General features: G+C 48.9%; 1 pseudogene; it reads right to left on the bottom strand.

Moving 5' to 3' along the window:
* Nucleotides 1-1,079: 1,079 nt before the first annotated feature.
* Nucleotides 1,080-11,734, bottom strand: LOC133351550 (collectin-11-like; annotated as a pseudogene).
* Nucleotides 11,735-22,003: the final 10,269 nt, after the last annotated feature.

Genomic DNA, 22,003 nt, shown 5'->3' with positions numbered 1-22,003 from the left:
CGAGGGGTACCAATTCTGCTACTGGCCCATGGACTGTGTGGAACCGTGGTTGTTTGAAGAGATCTTAGAAGTAGCTCTGTGATGTCTGTTTATAAGGGTTCTTTAAAAAAAACGAAGGACAGCGAAATTGACCGAGAGGAGGCCCATGACCGGTTCAGATAATCGTCACTGGTGTTGGTGGGCGTGAGCGGGAATAGAACTGGGGTCTCGGCCGGGTTCGTAGTGCAGTACGCTAACCACTGCGCCACCACGCCCCAAATCCACACACATGGACACACAAACGTCTGCACACACTGTATAACAGGGGATAACGTTTTGATTATGTAATTTTATTGTAGGATTACAGATTTACCCCTTGATCACAAAGTCACCCAAAAGCATTGTAATGCAATTATAAATGAAAATCACGTGTAAATCTTGTCTAATAACATGCCATTAGATTCGTCTTCAATTGCAGAGATATTTCCGTCAACTTTTTCGAGGCCTGTGTGAATTTCACAACATCATTGGAGGCAATTCCACGGTGACGGGATTCGAATAGATACGTTGAGTAACACACGTGCACAAGCGTTATCATTAATGTACACTGCGCTAATTTTAAACAAATGATTTTGCTACCAATATTATGATTCATAATTAGGCTTTTGGATTGGGTCGTCGTGGACCCTTCTCATGACCCAGACCAGAAAGTGTTTTAACTCGCGATCTAAGCTCCTGTTGACCACCTGATGATGCTGGATGTGATCTCTAGTGAGTAATCGCTCGAGATTTGAGCTCCTGTTAACCCCCTGGCGATGCTGGAAACACGCTGTTACCAGAAGTGATAATCGCCCCGGTTGTCGAGTCAAAGAACGGATCGGCAGCCGAAGGATAGAACACTCATGGAAATGATGTTCACGGTGGATATGAGTGCCGGTGTTAGATCGGACTGTTAGAAGCTAGCTTTTTTTAGGAGGACAATCTATGAATAACCAATGATGATAATGATGATGGTGGTGGTAAGGACGATGATATACAACGTATCTCACACTTGTTACGCCATCACCGTGGATTTGTCCCACGCGCGAGCGCCTGACGTCTTAAGCGGGGAATTCACAAATGAAATGAAGTTGCATATGACAACCAATGTCATTCCACTTGCCATCGGGATATATATTCACACAGTCCTCATCGCCACCCCAACTGTTGGGTTCACCCGGAGCAAAGTTTCTATACCACCCGAGCCTGGATCCATCCGAGAACACGAAATTATTTTCAAGCTGAATGTCATTCAGGCCAATGAAAGCGCGGTCGCCTCTAACGACCTGCTGGATTCTAGCATTCTGAATGGCGTTCTTGGGCATGGCCAGGACACCGCCGTGATTTGCGCACTGCTGCCTGGCACTGTGGTAGTTGGATGGATTGGTGAACAGCCGGTAGATCTTGTCTGAGCGTCACCATGAAGAGTGGCCAGGAGAAACCAGGATTCCGTCATCGCCGTCGTGTAGGAGGGGTGGGGAGGAGGGCAGAGAGAGACGTCAGCGGTGTAGAAGACATGCAACTGGAATCACTTGTAACACTCTGTTCGTACTTCTGTCTGTAACATTCAATGTTAATGCTATGGAGAAAGGGCCATTGTCCGCATTAACTGTCGACTGTCCTTGTAATGCCACACGGTGCTCTTCGCAAACGGGTCAAGTTTAATTTTTAAATTTTTTTGGTAATGAGGGGTCACAGATTTTCGCAAAAGAAGATTTAAAAATTGTATGGCAATTTGATACCAATAAAAAATAAATTGTACCGAATTGATCAAATGATTCCCCACAGCAACTTGAATGCAAACTAAGCAGAGTCGAAAGCAACGTCGCCAAAAACCCTTCCTGCGTAGCGAATCGATGACGTCAATGCCTGTGACGTGATGCCGTCAAGAGTCGTGTCACCATCAATTACCGGCATCTTGTTCTGCGGCTTTCATCGTTAACCATCGTCGGTAATTATTTAAACACATTTGAAAATCGTTGCCTGACCCAAGGGTATGTTAGATTTGTATTAATTGATCATAACGCCACGAATTCAACCGTGTTTTTTTGTTGTTGGCCAGTGTCAGTAACTTGGCAGTTATCGTTTCCAATGTTACATGTCCTCTTGAATCGTGGTGGTAAAGTATGGCCTACCAAGCACCATAGCCAATATGGGGTGTAACAGAAGTTTTCACCCAGCAGTGGAAGGCAAAGTTCCGTAAAAATTAGTATTTACATATATAGGCTTCTACGATCACTATTATGATTCATAATTAGTTTGGATTGGATTGTCGTGTCAATTGCGACATTATAGGGTCAATCGTGACAATGTCAATTGTGACATTACAGCTGCGCGATCTAACCTCCCACGCTACATGTTGGTTAATTATGAATCAAAATCGCTGTAAACAATAGTTTATATTTCTCCACACCGGGGGAGAGGGGGGGCAGGGAAGACTTTGCAGGGGTGCGCATTTACCCGTCCATCGACTGCGTTACCTCTCACTCACTTTTTGGCAGGTGCTGCCTGGTTCCCTTGAGTGAGTCGATCTGCGACTGGAGTGAGGTGAACTGTGCATTGAAGTTGCAGTTGCACGGGGCTCCTGGTAAAGAAACGCATGCCGCTTCAGTAATTTCCTTTTTTTTTAAAGGTGCATTTACATGCACATATTTCAATGCGCCGCCGTGTATGGAAAGCAGGAAATGAAGAGAACCTGCAGGGTAAACAGCCAGAACTAGGCCAGTTTGAAGAGGTTGGTTTTCAAGACAGACTTCAAAATACATCTAACGATACTGATTATGTTCGGAGCAATAGCAAATCGTTCCAAAGCCTGGGAGCTGCACATTGGCAAACGCTCCATCACTCCAGGAAGAGTGCCTTGATCTCAAAGTCCTTAGCAGAAGTTCGATCCGAAGGTCTCAGGGACTTCGTTTGAGAATAAACGTGGATGAGTTCCTGCAGATAGTGTGGGGCTAACCCGTAAAAAGCGGTGTAGGTCATCAGCAAGATCATATAGTCGAATCGGTACTTGACTTGTCGCCAATATAAAGACAAGAGAGCATGTGTGTGATGTGCTTGCGAAACGGTGTTGCGTGTAAGCACTCTGGCAGCTGCGTTGTAACATTCTTACCCGCCCCAACTGGACATGTGTGAAAAATAGCTTTATAGCTCATCGGATTCCGAACAGTAACTCATTAAAGTAATGGCATCGGATTACGCGTCGCACTCCACTTGATGATCACGCTATCAGCGTCACAGCACCGAGATAGGAACGATCCACTTATTATCTTTCAAAAGGCCTGTAGAAGCATGCATCGCAGAGCTATTTCTCAGTTCCCTTCAAGCAAAACTTTCCCTAATGGCCCTGCAACAAAGAATACTGTTCATTGCATGCATGACTTTCATTTTATTATTATTATCTGAATTAAGAACCAATCTATTGTGATGGGTTTTTCGTGGTATGCAATCATTTGGAGTGGAAGATGGCAGCCTTCACACGGTCCACTCAGTTGAGTGAGAAATCACGACGAATGCCATTGACATGGCGACTGAACCTCGATCATAGATCTCTCCAGTCTCTAGAGCAACAACACAAGCCAAGCCAACGGCCCTCTTCAGGGCCAAACAGCATGCCACGTAGGCCCTGGGACATCTCCTGGGCGAAGTACGAGTATCTAGCTAACATAATGAACACCCACGTAACATTTATGTACTGACGCTCCAAGAAAACTCCTACATGCCATTTGCTACCAAATCCATGGATACAACCTCACGACGAGCCATTACCACCCGAAATATGGCTTGGCCACATCCGTGGAGAACACCATCACAGCGTGCTATGCCTTCCCAACAACTGAAAAATATGCCACCTACACCACCAGCATCAAGAGAGAGTAACTGCACATCACCAACGTGTACAAAGCCCTGACCCAATTACTTAAAATGGCTAAAGTCAGCGCTCCCAAGTGCACCAATTCCAGCCCTATACGTTGGCGACTTTAACAGCCACTATACTATGTGGGACCATGCAGTAAATCGCGCCGACGGTGAAGACCTCACCGACTGGATGTCTGCCGAAGATCTGCACGTGATTTTCGATCCCAAGCAGCAAACAACTTTCCACTCTGCTTGCTGGCAATGCGATTTAAATCCGGTCTCCCCAAAAGTCAAAATAGGCCCATCATCAACCACATGGGCATCGAAATCTCCATAATTCTGTTAAAACGATTACCAAGGTGGAACCTGGTCAAAACTAACCGGCACTACTGTGAGGATAGTGTATAAAAGAGTAGTGAGTCGAATTCCAACGACACCAGAATGGTATCACCTTTTGTTGACCTCCTTACTGCAGCTGCATCTGGAATGAATCCACTCCCTGCTGGACAAAAGAGACGCAGGACCAACTCCAACAGTACATCAAATCGAGCAGTCCACAGGTTGGAAGGGCCTGCTAGAGACTTCACACACAGCTAGCATGCGTGGGCCCTACTGTGACATCTGGGAGCTGCTAAAAGAATACCAGACCGGAAGAGTCCTGCCCAAATATATAGCCTCCAAACTAGTGGCAAACAGAACAGGACCGCTCAAGAAAACATCAAGCAAGAGATCCATCGTAAATTACATCAGACATTGCCATCAATTTCTTCACAAGACCCTACCACCATCACCACAGAGGAAGTGAGGGAAGGTCTGCCTGAAATTACGAAAGGTAAGGCTGCTGGAAGAGATGGTATTCTCCCAGAATTCCTTCATCACTTAGGCCCTGGAGCACACCAAAGGCTGGAAAACATGAATACCAAAAGCATTCAAACTGGATGCATGCCAAAAACATGTTGTAAGGCAATGGTGATTGCAATACCCAAAACGGGAAAGCCAATTGATGACCCGGGAATCTATAGGCCATTATCGTGTCTGTTGCATGACCTATAAACTCTTGGAACGTATCATCCTGTGGAGAATCAGTCTCCTCGTTGAGCCGGTCATCACTGAAGAACAAGCGAGATTCCGGCCTGGACATAGCTACTGTGACAAAGTCTTGGTCTTTGTGATGCACATCGAGGCCCAATTCCAAAAGAAATCAAAGACCGGCACAGCCTTTGTGAACTTGCCATCAGCCTACGGCACAATCTGAATTAAGGATTTGATGTTGAAGCTCGCAAGGACCATTTATTGCCATGAAACAATATGCCTGATATGGACAATGCTGATAAATAGGCAACTGCGTACTTATTTGGGTGACAAAGCCAGCTCACGCTGGTTCCTCAACAATAGATTGCCACAAGGTTCAGTACTCACACCAACTCTCTTCAGTGTCTACACTAGTGTAGTAGGTTCCAGGAGACTTGGACGACGTAGTTGGAGGCACACTTATTTATTAAGCACAAAGTACATAACAGGCCGAGATGTACAACACTCGAAGGGGTATCGGCCCCTTCACCCGTCTAACAGGGAGATCTACAATCTATGTCACAGCTAGCCTACTCCTAGGTCCTCCACTGCAGGGCTAGGGGAGGCTAGCTAACCCATCTCTGGTTAAGCTGGGATTACGGCACCCTGAGTCCCCAGACCGGCTCTTACAAGAGCATCGGCTCTGGGCTCTTGGGGCCACGCCACTGGCTTGCCCTGGTCGGTCCTGAGAAGGACAGCGATCCAGGGGAGTCCCAGGGCCTATCTAGCAGGTCTTCTTGCTTCGCTGGTTAAGGCTGAACACTGAACCCCGAGCCCTCCGGCTCACCGCCTTATATAGCAACTCCCCCACTGAGGGGTGGGGCCGTGAGGGATCCCAGCGCCGTGTTAGCCCCCCAGGCTAAACGGTGCGGACGTGGATGTAAGCACCTCTCGGCGTACGGGCATAACCACGCCCAGTGTGTTTGTTTTCCCTCCGTAACACCTCTACACTAGTGACATGTTACCAAGCCGATGACGCAAATTTTAAAATACGGATGGCTTTGCCCTGGCAACTCAAACAGCCACTTTTAACGATATCGAATCTTACTCTGAACTAAGACATAATCACCTCTCATCAAGACGGATTACATCTTGATAATAAGATCGCCAAACACAGTCTGACAGTGACCTTCTGTGGCAACACTGTGCGACACTACCCCACTCTAACCTCTCCCGGAGTGAAGCTGGACCACACACTAACAATCCATGACCACCTGCAAAACGGTAGTCGCCAAAACCATAAAAGGGTCAAATTGGCTAAGAAACTGGCAAGCATAAGCTAGGGAGCGTCAGCACCATTACTACGGACATCAATTATGGCCTTTGTGCACTCCGTAGCTGAATACTCGGCAGCAGTATGGAGCAGAAGCAGTCACACTCGACTTGTTGATGTAGTTTATCACTGGAACCCTCAAGATGACCCCAACACCCTGGCTGCCCGTACTATGACACATCTCTCCCCCACCCATCCGCCGCAACGCTGCAACCCGCAGATAAATCGTGCGAATCTAGGAAAACAGTCACCTTTCCATTCTTAAGGATCTCAATAACGTCCCACGTCATTGCTTGAAGTTAAGCAAGCACCTTTGAACCCATGCACTTAACTTTCAACAATGCTAGTTCAACCCCGATGAAGCTTGGAGAGATTAATGGAGTTCAAAATAACTCACAAACAACGCAGAAGATCCCTGGGTTTGGTTTTCCACGGGGCTCATGACCCAGCCTAAGCTATGTATGCAAAAACCATTGCAGATGCGGACACCTGATGCACAAATGAAAAATTTAACATTCTCCAGTGTGCGACTGTGGGTATCCAGAACAGACCAATACAACATACAATGTCCGATCCACATATATGATGGAGACATCACAGGGAAGCAATCCGCTGCTCCTGATGCAGTTGTCCGACTTGACAACCTGAATGTTGAATTGTAGTTGTTGCTCCGCATACACATCAGCAGCCATACCAAAGCAGAAGATTCGAAATTGGGCTAAAACCAATTGATTCACTTCATTCGAGCACCCAGTTTACGTAGCTACCTGGATTTGAACGCATATCCCTAGTGATGCCAGCTCAGCACTCTGACGTCTGAGCCACGTGCTCACATTGTAGGTTTTAATTTAATCAGCTGTAGATGGGATGTGGATGCCTGATTTAATTAAACCCTAGACAAGGATTGAAAACTACCACCTTTACATTTTGTAAATCAGTCACATCTGTCACAAGGACGCGCATCAAAATAAGCACCTGCATGAGAACTGGGACCGGAAGTCGGCATGAAGGACAGCTGGATGAACTCACTTACCCACACACGCACTCACTCACCCACCCACTCACCTACTCACTTACAGGCTCACCTACTCATCCACCTACTCAGCTACTCGCCCACCCACTCACCTACTCACCCACCCACTCAACTACTCACGTTCCCACTCACTCACATACTCACCGACCCACTCACTCACTCACTGACTCACGTTACCACTCACTCACCTACTCACCCACTCTCCTACTTAGCAGTCCATCTGCCTGGAAATCACCTACACACTCACTCACCTACTCAACCCGCCCACTCACCTACTCAGTGGTCTATCGGCCTGTAACTCACTGCCACTGCACGATGTTCGAAACTCTTCACAGATATTGAACATGTCAGACAGAGCTTGCGATGTATGAAGACTGCACACTCGGTATAACCTGGGTTATAAGAATTGGCGCGTTTATAAATGCACGTAATTGCTTAAATGTACGTTAAATAAAATACATGAGAATCATGGCTGAGCGAATGAAGCCTTTTCAGCTCAGTGGATTAAGAACGGCTGGGATTATGCATGTACAGTGGGTAATAATTGACGGGGAACTTCTTGTGAGGCAACACGATATTTATTTGGTTCTATTATACAAGGTCCCTAACACAAAGGGGTAGCGGCCCCTTTACCCGATACCTGGAGAGGTATGGCCTCCGGACTGCACGGACCCTAGCACTGGGAATCCCGGTAACCTTCCGTCCTCCGACTGGGGTCCTAGGAGAGGCTATGCTGACCCGACCGTACCAGGTCTTCGGGTCCTGACCACTTGCCTCACTGAGCTCCGGCCCTTAGAAGGACGGCAGAGCTTGGAGTCCAGGGTCCTAACTTCAGCCCAGGTCTTCAGTCTTCGGCTTGAAGATGACTGAGCCAGACCCTTGAGAGGTCCGGCTTATATACTGGTTCGTGGCTTGCTCCACCCTAGCCACACCTCCCATCCAGAACTTTCTGGAAGGTGCATTATCCCCCGGTCCCCCCTTTCAGGGTCCAGGGAATGTGTCCCAGGATCCGCTTCCCATGGATTGTCGTTGGCCCTTTGGGCAATGGTCATTAACACTGGCGTGATAGCGCTTCCGCCCCCTATTGACGAGAAGGAGGAGCTACCAGCCAACAGGGTGGTGAGTGCCGAGTAACTCCCTACACATGTATATGCATTTTAATTTTGCTATCAATACAGGAGCGCTGGAAGCTTCGGGTTGGTACAGTGCCACGTGTAGTCTCAGCACTGCCCCTAGACCCAACACTGCCCATAGACTCAACACTACCCAGAGACTCAACATTGCCCCCTCCTTAACCTCGTGCTGTTCCTCTCTCTAGCCTTACCTCTTCTACACTGCCCATTCTCTCCCCCATCCTCGCCACCTCCACTCCTTCCCGTCCCTCCCCTACCCAAATCCTGCACGCCCACCATCATATTTCATCCCTTGCACGCTCCTACCATCTAAAGTAATTCTGTTCTGTTTCACTGTTTTGTAAGCTATGTGAGTGAAGGCACTCCATATGTAAATACAGACAACTCGGTGGGATTGTCCTACCAGGTGGTCCAGGCGGGCCTTGCACCCCAGGTGTCCCAGGAATTCCTTGGTCTCCTTTCTCTCCAGCCACACCTAGACGGACAAAGACAAAGATCCCCCATGTAGCCTTAACAAACTGTTGGGGCAAGCGCTGTTAGCGAGTAGCAGAAACCATGATGGCTGGCACGGCACACAAGGGGGTGGTTTGCCAGTACCATGCCTGGCCGCTTTTGTCTCCCCAGTGGCGATGTTTACTACACACCGCAGCAGGTACTCGTTTCAGGCTGAACCGACCTAGGGGAGACCCAAGACCGATTCAGATGTTCGTCACTGGTGTTGGTGTGATGCCGCCGCCACGAAGCCGTTCGGCAGGCACCAAATCCCCGACCTCGCCACCACCAAGCAACGGAGCCGACCCCGCGTCCCCCTCACCTCACCTCACATGAACACACCCGCACTCATTCCCCCCCCCCCCCCCCCCATAGAGCTCCGAGGGGAGGTCGCCTGGCCGACCGGTTTTTATCCGAGAGACCCTTATCGGGATTAATTCTCACGGTTTCCGGCGATCAGGGGATTGGATGACCTCCCCCGTGCTACGTGGCACCGCGGCGCTGCGGCCGGCCTTAATATGGTGTGGTCGCGGCGTGGGGCATTCGGCCACCGCGGTTGAGGCGCATTTCCCCCCACACACACTCCCACGGGTCGACGGGGCGAGCAGGGGAGGCACGGGACAGCATGAATAGCGGGGTCACAGGGGCTGTTGCGCATAGTCATGGAGGGTTGGGATAATTGCGCTTGAGCGCGCAGGCCCCATTGTTAGGGAGGGTAAGGGATTAAGTAGGATTTACGCCTTGCACGCAGCACACTGATTAGCATATCAACAGCGCCCAGAACCGCCGTGCGCGTGCCAAAAATCGCGAGCCCATTGTTTAGCGCAGCATCCCCTTTGAGGTAGGGAGGATAAATAGAGGGGCGCAGAGGGAAAATAGCTCTCTTCTCTCCAGCGCCAGGCGACAGGACGCTCTCCAGTCCAGCGACCCGATCGTCCGTGAGACGCATCGAGGTGCGCTGCGAGCACGGGATCAACGAACCGCCGTGGGCATCCAGCAGGAAGTAAGTAGGTGAATTAGAATCATAGCAGATGAATCGGGAATAGGTATAAAGGTATCAGCGTAGGCCAGCCTCGTCGACTCACTGATTTAACATTAAATTACCAGGTATCAGATAATAAATCATTAATAGCGAAGCGTGGTCTCGCGTGATATTGTCGTGCAGTGTGAGCGTGTGGGTGCGCGTGTGTACACTGTGGTTCACCACGTGAGTGAGCGCTGCGTAGAGCGGCGCACGAGTGGGTGTCGCGTGTGTGCAGGTGTGTGCGCTCGTAGTGTGGGTGAAGGGGTCGGTGCGTCCGCAGGTCCCCGATCCGTCTGTCGCCGCCGGGACTCGCGCAGTGTGAGGGCAGCGTCGTTCGCCCCCGACCCCGTTTAATAGCGCGTGATCCGTGGAGAGACAACGCAGCGTCTGCAGGTGAACGAGGGCGTGCGGCGAGCTATGCCTCTCACACGAGCTCGCGGAGGGACGGACCAGGGAGGGGAGCCGTCGGGCGATGAGCCCAGCGACGGCAGCAGCTGCTCGCAGAGCAGCGAGGGGTCGGCGCACGGCGGAGCCCCTGCCATAGGCACGGAGCAGGGAGGGACTCCGGGGACCAGCGGCCCCAACATTGGCTATGAGCGGGAATGGAACTCGGTTTGCCAGGTTCGTAACACAAGGCGCTAACCACTGCACTACCGCTCCCCATGGACACATTTTGGGGAGACGTCGTGTTTATTTTATTGTCCTTCCCCCGCACCTCCGATTAGCCCGGTCGGCTACGTACCGTGCAAAAGAAGTTCAAAATACATACACTATACACTACACTACGATACGCTCCACTGTCCACTACATTATACAGTACACTATTATATACTACCCTAATATACACTACACTAAACACTACACTATACACTGCATTATACACTACTATATACTGAACTACAATGCACTATATTTTCTAGGTCTTTTGGTAAAGTCACGTACCGAAAGACCCAAAGAATCACGTAGATAGGTTCATAGAAAATGAAATAATTATTTGAACCTATCTACTTTAATTTGCAGTCACAAATGCTTTAAGTCAATATTTACTATATATTACATTACTATACACTACATTACTATACACTACATTACTTTATACTACACTATGCACTGCATTACTGTACACTACACGACTGTACACTGCACTACTATGCACTACACTACCATACATTACTACATTACTATACATTACACTACAATACACTATACACTACGCGAGTTCATCATCCGTACGCACGTATTAAGGATCTCAGACACTCCTTCGTGCCTCTGCCTTTTGCCTCCCGTTGCCACGGTGGCTCGGAGATATTAACCACCTCCTCTGGTGTACAGGAGGTCGTGGGTTCGATCCCGACCCGGACACCTGCTCTATATTTGGAGTTTGCGGGTTCTGCCCATGGGCGCGTGGATTTTTCTGTGGGTCCTCCGGTGTTTCGCTCGACATTCAGAATCACAATCACGCGTTTAGAGCACTTATTTGATATACATGTCCACGTTGAGCAATCATTTTTGATAGCCAGGTCGTTTCAGAAAAAGAGCTGTATAGTTCAGTGAGCCTTACCTGCTTAAACAAAAATATAGTTTAGTTTAACCTGTAATGGTTGGCACCACGATGTACTTGTCGGAGCAGAGTTTCTTGTTGGCCTTTTCCAGCGGGCCCACGGAGGAGAGGGCTCCGGTGGCAGCCACCAAGCCGAAGAGGATGGCGGCGGTGAGTCGGACGAGGGTTGCCATCGTCATCTCTCCAGAGTCAAATCTGTGACTGCCGAGAAGAACAAAAACCCATCATCACCCGACAAGTTTCCCCTCTCCCTACGCACTGCGCAGGCCATGGGGATTATCTCTCCGTAAATATGTCTATGTGTGTAAGGTGAACATCTTTCGCACTGTATGTACCCAATTGCGCTAATCGGAGGCGCTCTTTCGTGTTCCACAACGGCCGCTTCTCCAGTGATGACAATCCGATGGCGCGTGCTACATTTTTTATAGTCAAAATATTTGAATCAATTTGAATAATTTTCCATGGCGGGGCGGGGGGAGGGGTTAAATTTGTAATTATTTTCATAAAGGCGGCCGATTCATGCAAATTCAGTCACACCTAGAGATTTTTATTTATCTCGCGCGATGAGGGCAAAAAGAGACAAACAGAAAAAGAAAAAAACGCATTTTATATGATTGCTGTTGAAAAAAGAAAGCAAAATTAAACCCCGCACCTTGAGATGTGGCGCTGTGTGTGTGGTCGTTGCACGGGGCGATGGCTCAGCGGTTAGGGCCCTGGGCTGCGCTAGGAACGCGGCAGAGACCCAAGTTCGAGTCCCGCTGACAGTTCCACATGCAGAATCAACATCACGCCTTTATAGTGTTTGGCCTTAATAGTGTTTGGCCGCTATAAATGTCCACATCGTGATGGTAGATATAATTTGTTAAAGTTAGGTCAATCGAAGTTTCTCGTCATGGATTTTGCATGTTGGCAGCTCTTTTTACTTTTGCATGAAGGCAATGAGCGCCCGCATTCTCGTGAGGTTAACGACGGAGGAAGGGAACACCGTTGAGGGATGCAAAGCAGATGTTGAGGTCCTTCTTTGGTGCCCCTGCTCACGGTTGAAATCAAGCTGTCATGTAGAACGAGGGATACAAATCAATCGAGAACTTGGGCGAGTCAAGACAAGTTAAACATTTTCTTTTGCTTAAAAACACGCGGTGTTGCGTCTTTCCGGCACAATTGTACGACTACTCAGAGCACCATCATTACATTTATGCTGCACCCATAATCATCGACCTGTCTATACAATGAGAAAACAATACATACTGCACTTTATTTAAAAAGGTAAGATATGTCGCGTTGACTGTTTTTTCCGTCAATATTATGTCAATATGTCAATATGATGAAGTTTTTGGCTGCTGCTATAAATTTCCATGTGATAAGCCACTTTCTTGAGCTATCATTTGTGACAGCAAGGTCACTTCTGAAAAAGTGCTGCAGAGCTCAGCGGGCCATACCTGGTCAAATAAGAAAATGTTCACAGTTTTACGTCGCTTACATCAGGATGTCTAAATGTAGCTAATAAAAACCCACTGAATGTCTAGATGTGGCTCATATAATTGATTACATTTTATTTTGCGTCATTCATGCCAATTGCATCTCACAACGAAATACAATAATCATATACTGTAAATAATAATTGCATGCCAAATATAATTATATTACATAATTATTACGTTTATAATTTAGTAGAAATAATTGCGTATACAATGTGTAAAAGTGTGTAAATATGTGTAAATATGTTAGTGCAAAGCGCGTTAAGTTAACTATTTAACATAACATTACAGAGTTTCAAGAAAAAACTAAAACTATTCTTCTTCCACGCGTTTGTCCCACTCATGTGGGATCCGCTGTCGTTGCCAATCTTCTCCAAGCAGCCCTGTCCGGCGCCATCTCTCTTTCTGCTCCTCGGGCCACCATGACCGATCGCACCACATCGCCCCACCTCGTCTTCTGCTTTCCTCCTTATTTATTTCCTTCCACTTACATCACTTGCACCTTCTGGTCCACATAGTTTTCCTGTAGTCTCTCCACATGACCGAACCACAACAGCCTTTTCTCTATTTTCTTCTCTGTGATTTCTACCACATTGAGTCTTCCTCTCACTTCTTCATTTCTCACCCTGTCCTTCCTTGTTAAATCCAACATCCACAGCAACATCCTCATCTCTGTGACTGCCATAGCTTGGTCCTCCCTCTTTCTTGGGCCCCAGCACTCGGCCCCATGCAACAGCACCGGCCTCACCGCAGTATTGTACACTTTTACCTTCAACCAAACTGGGGCCCTCTTATCACACACCACACCAGTCATCTCTCGCCATTTCAGCCATCCAGCCCTTGTTCTCATCTCTCCTTCTAGTGATCCATCAGCACACATCGTTTCAGCCAGGTAATTGAACTCGTTCATCTTATCAACTGTTCACTTCCAATTTACAATTCTCCTGCATGATTTCCACTGAAATTTGGCACCGTATAATCAGTCTTTGTCCGACTAATCCTCAACCAACTCCCTTCAATATTATTAAACCCATATCTGAAATCATCTTCCACTACCCCTCTGCTTTCATCGCATAGCACAATGTCGTCTGCAAACAGCATACACCAGTGGGGCTCCCTCTGAATATCTCTCGTTACTGTGCCCAGCACCAGAATTAACAGGAAGGGCTCAGGGCAGAAACTTACTTCACTCCCGCTTTGATTTGAAAGCTCTAAGACACTGCACAACTGTTTCGCGCGTGCATTTTTCCTCCTTCAAATCCTGAATCAGTCGGACATATACCTCAATAATACCTCTTCTTATCATACACCACCAGATGAGCTCTCGAGGCACCCTGCTGTACGCTTTCTCTACATCAATAAACACCATATAAACTTCTCCATCATTACTTTCAGTCCAAAGATTGAAGCCACTATTGTCTGAATCCAAACTAACTCTTGCCAATATCCACCAGCTTCATGAGTCTCTTTTCTATGATAATTTCCCAGAGTTTCATGGTGTGACTCATCAATGCTATTCCTCTGTAGTTCCCATACTCTTGTACATCACTTTTCTCTTTAAAGATGGGAACCATAGTACTCTCTCTCTCTCCACGCATCCGGCATTTTCTTCTCCATCGAGATTTTCCCAAACAGCCCCATCAATGTTTGAACACCCGTTTCTCCCATTAAATTAAACACATAAATTAGAATCTCATATTGCCCCACTGCCTTTTGATGTTTCATGCTCCCCAGAGATTCCACTACCTCTTCTCTGGTTGTAGTATCTGCAACTACTTCAAATCTTTGATCTCCCTCAACCATTTTGCGTCTTGGGATTTCCACATTCAGAAACGTCTTAAAGTACTCTTTCAATTTCTATCTAACCTTTATCTCATCCAAAATTGGTCGTCATTCACTGTTATTAATGAGATTGACATGGCCAAAGTACCTGGTCTTACTCTCTATGGCTCTTGCCAAACAGTATAGCATCTTCTCGCCTTCTTTGCTGTCAAGCTTCTGGTAGAGTTGTGCAAATGCTGTTGTTTTGCAATTGCTACCACGTTCTTCTTGCTGTCAGGTATTCATCCAGATGGTCCTTCTTTCTCGTGTTCTGCCACTTATTAAACTTGGCCTTTTTCTCTAGTTGTTTTTTGCACTTCATTACTCTACCACCATCTTTCCTTCTGTTATGTCTGTCTTTATTTTCTCACTCCCACTGTACGACCTGCTGCTTTCAATATTCCACTCACCAGTTATTCCCATATGTAATTCACGATCCCCCTACGCCTTACGCTTTTAAAAATTTCCATAGCTTGTGTGTGGAAGTTTCTTTCTCATTATTTAGTCGCCACCACTTCACCCTGCTACAGTTCTTTTGCCTCACCTCCCTCTTCCTAACTCTTTTCACTATGCAATCTGCCACCAGTAGTCTATGTTGTCAAGTCACACACTCTCCAGGGATCACTTTGCCGTTCTTCACTCCTTGCAGGTGCTTCCTCCTCACCAAAATAAAATCTCTCTGGCTCGTAACACCTTCACTCTGGTAATTCATCAAATGTCCCTCAAGCTTCTGGAAGTAGATTTTCACCACTGCAAGATAATTTGCCTGGGCCATTCGAAGAATGTCCTCTCCTTCCCCATTCCTACTACCATATCCCCATCCTCCATGGTTCCTTTCATATCCGTCCTTACCTCTTCCCACTCTTCCATTTAAGGCTGCGCCCATCACCACTGCTTCATCTACCAGTAAGCTCTGACATTCTGCTACCTTTCCACAAGTTTAATCAAATAAATTTAAACTCGAGATTTTAAATGATTCAGGGCGAATCTGTTGGACACATTGCAACAACTGGTGGGGTTACAAGCGCCGCGGAGACGGAGTGGTGAAATCGGATCGTACTCACATGAGAGCTGTTTGTATGTTGAACTTATTTTGCACCGTATGTAGCCAGCTGTGTTAATCGGAGTTGGCAGGGGCTCTTAGAATCCTTCATCTGTGAGTGAACATATCAAGGATGACGATGACGATGATTATTATCATTTAAAGGATGTGCATTGATCTGTATGAGTATGAGTGCGTGTTGATTTTTCAGTAAAAACCTGGGTTATTGTATTTTTTGTTTGTTTTAGTATCACTCGTGTAGCGGTAAGGGCTTAATGTAAATGAACCACAAGTATAATTGTGAATTAAAGTAATAATGACCATGGATTGAGCCCATAGGGTCACTTGAGTGCACAGAAGGTCACGCCCACCAGGAGAGTAATCAATTCAGGGTACAGGATACCTATTCAGATTCGGGTGGACACTGTACAGGGGTTGAGCAGTGAGATGGTGTGAATTGGGGTTGATTGCTGTGCATCTGAACAGAATTACTAATGCACGAATGCTCCTCAGAAGAAGGAGGGGCAGGAAGGAGTGGCGAGGGGAGGGAAGAGGAATGGGCTCTAGAAAAGGGGCAGTTAAGGGAGTTTAAGGGCAGTTAAAGGATTGAAAGGCAGTATAGGGAGTTGAAGGGCAGTCAAGGGGGTTGAAGGGCAGTTAATGGAGTTGAAGGGCAGTTAATGGAGTTGAAGGGCAGTTATAAAAGGGATAGAAAGGCAGCAAAGAGTGAGTAAAGTCTGGAGAGGAAGAAGGAGCAGCTGGGTTGTGAGAGCTCAACACGATCTCTCCCTCTCTCTGTTTGATCTCATTATGATCGCTTTGTCACGGACTCCCAATATTCTCGTGCTGTGAACTCAATAGGCACTGGAAATCGCTTGGGGATTCTGGCCACCCACTCAAATTGTTGAAAGGCATCTTATTTTATTTCACATTTATAGAGCACGCCTTGGCTCAAGGACCTCTATAAGAACGTTTAAAAGCGGTAATAAAAATCGAGTAGTTTCGATGGCAAGCGCAGTGCAACGGCTGATGACCGAGTGACTGTAACAGAAGGCACGTGGGCGTCACGAACGCGCTCGGGTCTGGAAGAGGAAGCAATGGGCGATGGAGAAGAGGGGAGTCTTTATGAGAGGAATGGAAGGATGCTAAGGAGGGGACTGCTTAATGTGCAAGGGCAGCTTTGAGTCTATGGGCACTGCTGTGTCTATGGGCAGTGTTGAGTCTATGGTGCAGTGTTGAGTCTATTGGCAGTATTGCGTCTATGGGCAATGTTGAGTCTACGAGCAGTGGTGAGTCTACGGGCAGTGTTGAATCTACGGTGCAGTGTTGAGTCTACGGTACAGTGGCGACTCTACGAGCAGTGTTGAGTCTACGGGCAGTGGTGTTGAGTCTACGGGAAGTGTTGAGTCTCAAGGTGTTAGCTACGGCAGGAGCACAGTCGACGCGTAAGGCATTGTATAGTTCGTCACTAAACCATAAAACTACAAATTCCAATAAACTGTCTGCATTAGTTGGAGAGGCACACTCGTGTAGAGATAACACACACAAACAAGGAAAAAGATCCCCCGTATAGCCTTAACAGGTTGTTCGGACAAGTACTGTTAGCGACCGGCAGCAGAAGCGCTGTGCAGGCAGGGCACACGAGTGGATGAGTGGCCAGCACCACGCCCGCGCGGCCGCCTTTGTCTGCCCGGTACCGATGTCTACGACACACCACACCACCAGGAACTTGTTTGAGGCTGAGTCGGCCTAGGAGAGGAGGCCCCAGGACCGGTTCAGATAATCGCTAGCACTGGTGTTGGAGGTGGCCATAAACAGCAATACATATCCCCCTGTAGCCTTAACAGATTGTTGGGGCAAGTGCTGATTAAGACCACCTATGAAGGCCGAAACGGCACGCGAGGGAGTGTGTGGCCAGCACCACGCCCAACCGCGTTTGCTTCCCGAGTGGCGATGCTTACACACTGCACTAGGTACTCATTTGAGGCAGAGTCGACCCACATTGACCAGAATGCAAAAGTATGTCAACTGGCCATCAAGACTCAATATGGCGTGATGAGGCGCTTATCCAGCAGTAGATTCACAAAAGGGGTGTAGGTGGACAACAGATACTCAGTAATGTCGTTTCATCCTGAAACAAACACGTCTACGTACTGTATGTTATAAAACCAGTTGGTTATATGATCTCTACTTTGCAAGCATTCGTGAAAGCATCTTCCACAGAAGGATTTGCACATGAACAAAAACAATTTTTATTTACCAGGTAAGGCCCACTGAGCAATATAGCTCTTTTCAGAAGCGACCTGGCTATCACAAATGATATCTCAATGAAGTAGCTTATCATCAAGTGGAAATTTATAACAGCAGCCACATACTCTTAACGCGTGATGTTAATTCTAAATGTGGAGGATTAAACCAGAGAACCCGGTGAAAACCCACGCGACCACCACGGAGAAGAGAGAGAGACGCAGCATTGTCAGGGCCCGGGGTCTCACCCACGCTGTCCTGCATACCAGGTGAGGGAAATAACATCTCCTAGGCACCGCGGCGCGCTTTTTATCGGCACATTTATAGAAATACTCTATGAAGACAACACGTTTAAAAAGGAACCACGTAACACAGTGGCACCACGCTGTCAGATTGAGAAGGGTGATGATACAATTCGGGGCTGGAGCGACACTGCCCCGACCTTCACCGGTATTCCTGATGGGGAAATTACTCCCTCCCACTTCACGAGATATTCTCTCTGAAAGAGAAATGTATTTGTTTAGAAACGCACGTTAGGCGAGGTCGTTGCTCGAGTGATGTTTAAGGTTCACGGTGCAGAATCAGAATCTGTATGTAGACTGGAGGAGGAATTCGATGAGCTCTGAAGCTCTTTAATATCAAAAGGTTGTTTTGGGTTAGATCACGTAAGTATAAATGCGTCATGAACCCACCACCACCCGACGCAGCAAATTAGTAAGGTTTGTCACGTAAAAAAAACATTCCAATTCATTACGAGTTCAGCCCACCGGTGTGTTGAAGAGTAAACCCACAACAACATTTACAATTTGAGTTCCGTGTTAAACCAGCTATGAAGCTCTTTTTTTATTACAGACTAGCGGGAAGTACCCAGCGTTGTCCCGGTCAAAAAAATATTTCAAACCTACTCTTAAAATCTAACAGCAGTGCATACTGACTGTGGTGGTACCTGCTATGATTACAGCAGTGCACACCGACTGTGGTGGTACCTGCAATCACTACAGTAGTACATGCTGACCCTATAGCAGTATTTATGGACTCTATAGCACAAAGTACTTACCTCACAGAGTGGAGTGGTGAGGCCTAGTCCCGTGCAGAGCCTCCGGCCTCGCCTAGATTGTCCAGCTGGCCGGGGTGGCACCTTGGTAGGCAGGGGCTGGGCTGCTACCCCTGACCTCCCCCCTCCCAGCCACGATCTGCCCGGCCGCTCTGCAGTAATATCTACGGCCTATAGTGGTAGTATCCACATACTGTATAGTAGTAACTGCAGGCATCGGGGTGGGGGGGACATCACAAAGTGAAGAATTTACCTGAGCATTTAGTGTATTTTTATAGGCGCGTGAGTTGGTATGGTCGTGCACGCGTTATAAATAAATATGTAAAGGAGAGCCGACACAAGATTGCAGGGGTCTCGTCCTTTAATCCTTTTCTTTCATCCACACCTGTCCCCAGCCGTCCCAATATCGTTCTCGCCAAAGGCCCCCTCTTCCCGCCCGTTCTCTCCTTCTATCTCCTCGATCACCCCTTCCACTAACCCCCCTATTGGTGGGAATCCTTCCCCTGACACCCCTACATCACCCCCCCCCCCCCCCCCCGGAGAAAAAATAACCGTCCTCGGTTCTGCCTCCCCCATGGACCATTTAAGTCTCCCCATGCCTCCCACCACTGACAGTGACAACAGCCCTTAACCCCCCCCACAACCATACAATGCAATATAACACAACAAAATCAATTGCGCGGCCTGCCCGGGTCTCCAGCCAGCGTCCCATAACAGCCCGGACATCCACAGGCAGCAGATGACCGTGGCGGCCCCCTCCTTCGAAGGCCCTCTCGTCGCGGTGCCTGGTTCGGTGGTGCCGGTGTCGCCTTGCCTGGCGCCACTGTCTCTCCGGCCCTTGCTCGTACGCCGCTCCGTCAGGCCTCACATGGGGTGCTGTAGGTGACAAGGGAACACAGGGCACCGAACCCCCTGCCGGTCGGCGCGTGGTGGTCGGCGACCTTGGCCTGGGTAGGGATGATGATGATGATGATGTTGGCAGTGATGTTGGTGGTGATGTTGGTGAAGTTGACGGTGGAGAGATGTATGGCTTAAGGCGGGTGGGGTGTACAAACCATCGTCGCTTACCCAGTTGGACCTGGACGCACTGCGGTCGGAGTGCTTTAATGACCTCGACCGGCCCTTTCCAGGGTCGGTGCAGCTTTGGTGAGAGGCCAACCGGCGCCTGAGGACAGTGTAGCCATGTCTGGTCCCCAACTTTAAAGGGCTTGACTGTCACTGTCCTCTCCCGTATCCGTACATTACTCTCTTGGCTCGTGGCCGATGCGGCCTCGGCTGCTTGGCGGGCCTTTCTCAAATAAATGAGGGAGGTCTTTGGTGCCTTCGGCCATGCGTCAGCTCTTGCGGGAATGTCCGTCAGCTGCACCTCAATAGGCGGAACGGGATCCCGTCCGTACATCAGGAAAAATGGTGAGAACCCCGTCGCCGCGTGCAGGGCCACCCTGTACGCCGCTAAGACCGATGGAATGTGGAGGTCCCAGTCGGAATGGTTTTCGTCCACCACTTGGGACAGCATGGCCGCTATGGTGCGGTTAAGCCGCTCTACACTCCCATCGTTCTGGGGATGATACGGAGATGTTCGGACCTTTTTAGTGCCCAGGATAGAGCAGACATCCTTCAATAGCTGTGAGGAGAAATTCCTGCCCTGATCCGTGAGCAACCGCTCCGGTGCCCCCTTATCAAGGACATAGCCTCCCATGAAGGCATCGGCGATGGTCTGTGCCGTTTGGTCCGGGAGGGCCCACGCCATCGGCCGCCTCGTGCAGTACTCGACTCCGACCAACAGGTATTTATTTCCCCGTGGCGTGACCGGCAGTGGTCCCAGGATGTCCAACGCAACCAATTCGTTGACACTGGTCACCGTGATGGGCTGTAGGGGCGCCCGGCTTACCCGGGGTGGCGGCTTTCGCCGCGCACATTCGACGCAGGTAGCGACCCATCGATGCACGTCAGCGGTCATACCTGGCCAAAAGTACCGACCCTGTAATGTGTACAGTGTCTTCCGCCCCGCCAGGTGCAGCAGCTGGCGGCCGTGTACGTCCATAACCAATTGTTGATGCAGCGACTCCGGAACTACCAGGCATCGTCGGCGCCCTGTCGGGTCCCATCACATGAGGAGGTCCTCCCATACGATGTACTCCTCCCCCCCTGCCTCTGCTGAGGCGCGTAGCGTTCGCAGTGGGGCTTCCTCCAGCTGTAGCCATCGCCAATCGTCCAAGGTCAGCCCCAGGTCATGGTCGGTCAGCTGGACCTCACCCTGTGCATCCTCCGCCGTGCGTACGGGAGCAATGACCGTCCCCTTCGGCCTCGCCTCCTTGCAGCGTGCCCCGCCTGTGGTGCATGCACAAGGGCCCTGGGGCGCCAGTCGGGACAATGCGTCTGCGTTGGCATGTCTGGTCCCTTTGCGATGCACTACTTGGTACCTGTACTCCTGCAGGCGCTCTATCCATCTGGCCAGCTGGCCCGAAGGCTGGTCGATGCGGAGCGAATACTGCAAGGCCGCGTGGTCAGTGCGGACTGTAAATTTGCGACCATACAGGTAGGGTCGGAATTGCTGCACGAAATGAACGACTGCCAGGAGTTCCCTACGTGTGACGCAGTAGCGCTGCTCCGCTGATGAAAGCACGCGACTACCGTAGGCGATAACCACCTCCCGACCCTGCTGGACTTGCGACAAAACACTGCCGATGCCCACATCGCTGGCGTCCGTGTCCAGGATAAAGGGGAGGCCAAAATCCGGAAAGGCCAATGGCGGTGCATCTGTCAGACGTGAGCGCAGCTGCTGGAATGCCTCTTCCTCCAGAGGGCCCCAATAAAATCTCTGGTTCTTCGCCGTCAACACGTGCAAGGGCTTGGCAATGGTTGCAAAGTTGGGTACAAACCGGCGGTAGTAAAAAA

This window comes from Lethenteron reissneri, chromosome 37 (assembly GCF_015708825.2).
Source record: "Lethenteron reissneri isolate LAM-NWPU_2019-01 chromosome 37, ASM1570882v1, whole genome shotgun sequence".
In the NCBI taxonomy this organism is placed as follows: domain Eukaryota; kingdom Metazoa; phylum Chordata; class Hyperoartia; order Petromyzontiformes; family Petromyzontidae; genus Lethenteron; species Lethenteron reissneri.
The sequence above is the reverse complement of the archived record's forward strand: the minus strand, read 5'-3'. Positions and strand labels throughout refer to the sequence as shown.